The following is a 3,199-nucleotide window of genomic DNA, read 5'->3' on the forward strand; positions in this document are numbered from 1 at the left end:
GCATGCAAAAGTTCCTACATCGACGCACGGCCTCACCTGTGTACGCATCGAACGTGCAGCCACCTTCCCTGGGCCTGCAACAGCCCGCCCGTACTGATGACCAACCAAAATCGTGTTCGGTCTTCGCCTCAAGCACCTCTTCCATATGTAGCCTATGTATGCCCCCCACGCAACTCACAACGCCCCGGTTACCTGCTGCCCATGTGACAGATGCTGAGGCTCCGGTGGAAAACGGGCATTATCCTTTCAGCCGATTTCAGTCTGAGGAGTTCGTTTCGGTTTACATTTTATTCAGACGGAGGTTAAACCGTGCTGAAATCCATCCACATGCCTATTGTCCCGTCCATGCATTATGGAGGATGCACAGCTGGCGTGCTCATGCAGCCGCCCTCCCCGCTAGACACATGACAGCCAAATTAAAGTCAATGAAAAGTTGAAACTCGAAACGTAAATCCTTGGATGGATTTCGGATATAATACACCGAATGCTTATTAATATTTCACACTTAATTGTGGGTCTTCATAACGAAGTTGTTCAGGTTCTGCTCATTTGTCCATGAAAGATGCCTTCTTGATAATATGAATAGGGATTTGAATTAAGACACACAGTCGGATGTGCATGACAAACTAAACAGGGAGAGAAACTTATTTAAAAGCAGACAGCAGTATGATAGGCTGGCGCGGGAGGCCCGTCACTCTGCTGATAGAAGCGTCTATCCCGCCTGATAGCATGGGCGGCACTAGGGAGGGGCTGGCAGGTACTTCAGCACCCCCAAGAAGCACCCCGATAGCACCCCCAAAAATAATTTCTGGAAAATCCGATGTTAATTGTAGGGAGTCTAACACGGAGCAGTCCGATGATGAGTTTGCTGCGGATGCAGAGACAGCAGCTAGCACAACTGCAATTCCATTCAAATTAGCATCACCAGTAGCCAAGTTTTGTTTTTTGTTTTTACCAAAGGGTACAGGGACCAGAGGGTGTGCTCCAACTTTAGGGGGATCACACTCCTCAGCCTCCCTGGGAAAGTCTATTCAGGGATCCTGGAGAAGAGGGTCCGTGTCAAACCTCGGATTCAGGAGGAGCAATATGGTTTTCGTCCTGGCCGTGGAACAGTGGACCAGCTCTATACCATCCGCAGAGTCCTGGAGGGTACATGGGAGTTCGCCCAACCAGTCTACACATGTTTTGTGGATTTAGAAAAGGCGTTCAATCATGTCCCTCGGGGGTTCATGGGGGGGAGCTCCGAGAGTACCGGATTCTCTGATCGTGGCTGTCCGGTCCCTGTACGACTGGTGCCAGAGTTTGGTTCGCATTGCCGGTAGTATGTCAAACTTGTTTCCAGTGAGGGTTGGACTCTGCCAGGGCTGCCCTTTGTCACCGATTCTGTTCATTACTTATATGGACAGAATTTCTAGGCGCAGCCAGGGCGTTGAGGGGGTCCGGTTTGGTGACCTCAGGATCGGGTCGCTGCTTTTTGCAGACGATGGGGTCCTATTGGCTTCATCGGGCCGCAACCTTCAGCTCTCACTGGAGCGGTTCGCAACCGAATGTGAAGCGGCTGGGATGCGAATCAGCACCTCCAAATCTGAGCCCATGGTTATCGACCGGAAAAGGGTGGAGTGCCATCTCCGGGTCGGGGAGGAGATCTTGACCCAAGTGGAGGAGTTCAAGTATCTCGTGTTCAAGTATCATCTGATCAGGATGCCTCCTGGACGCCTCCCTGTGAGGTGTTCTGGGCACGTCCCACTGGGAAGAGGCCCCGGGGAAGACCCAAGACACGCTGGAGGAACTATGTCTCTCGGCTGGCCTGGGAACGCCTCGGGGTCCCCCAAAAAGAGCTGGTGGAAGTGGCCGGGGAGAGGGAAGTCTTGGCCTCCCTGCTTAGGTTGCTAAGATTAGGTTGCCCCGGATAAGCGGTAGATGACGAGACGAGAGGCCAAGTTTTGCTCATTTATTACCTATAATGGCGCAGCTCCCCCTGTCAATGATAGCACCCCCTCAGCACCTGCATTAACAGATATCTGGCGCCGCCACTGAGTCTGTGTATGGCTCGGTCTTGCGCTACGCTTCATTTCTCTCTTAAAGGGGCAATTGACTGCAAAACCGATTTTACCTTGTCATAGTTGAATAACGACAGTTCGGTGGGTAAAATGAACATACCGTAAATATCAAAGTCCATTGACACCTATTTCCTATTCAAATCTCAAAAAGAAAAAATGTGGCTGTGTAACGCTATATATATATATATATATATATATATATATATATATATATATATATATATATATATATATATATATATATATATATATATATATATATATATATATATATATATATATATATATATATATATATATATATATATATATATATACCAAAGACAGTTCACCAAAGACAGTTGGAATTTAGAGTACAGTAGCATGAAGTAAGATTACATGTATTGAATAATAGGGAATAAAATAGGTTGACTGTTATTTTTCTGTATAAGTTGCGTATATATATATATATATTTATATACACAACTTATACAGAAAAATAATCTTACTTCATGCTACTGTACTCTAAATTCCAACTGTCTTTGGTGAACCACTGATGAGTAACGTTAAAATAAACTGATGACTGTTTTTTTGCGATACTGGGAATTATAATACAAAAATTACAGTGACCGCAGGGGCGCGCTCGCAGAAAATGACAACCCAATTTTTGGGCTACAAATGTTGCTCAATGCAATCTTCATAAATAATAAGCATGCACACCTATTTGAAATATACAGAAATATCGGGTGTAAAATTCCAAATGAAAAAGTTCACTCTTGAAAATTCTCTGAACGTTTGGATGTTTGATAGTTTAAATAATAGGTTTGGAGGTGATATAGTAAAAAATATAAATGGCCCGTTGCAAACGACAAGCACACCATACAAATTCCCTTGAAATCTCTTTACATTTTACCCTTTCTGGTTACGATTGTAATTTAAATCAGGTGGTGATCGAGAACCCACATCAGAGTGAGTGATGCATCTCATAACTTCTGAACAATATTTTTTTCCACCTCTCACTGTACTCTAGTTTGCTGCCACCTGCTGGAATTACGGAAAATAGCAGCCTTGCACACACTGGAATGAACCCCAGACATAAACTGAGCAGATCAAAACACAAGCGTTCTTCCGGTTAGCTGTAATACAAAATCTAGAATTAG

The sequence above is a fragment of the Hypomesus nipponensis genome, chromosome 14 (genome assembly GCF_054491055.1).
Source record: "Hypomesus nipponensis isolate SF chromosome 14, ASM5449105v1, whole genome shotgun sequence".
NCBI lineage: Eukaryota > Metazoa > Chordata > Actinopteri > Osmeriformes > Osmeridae > Hypomesus > Hypomesus nipponensis.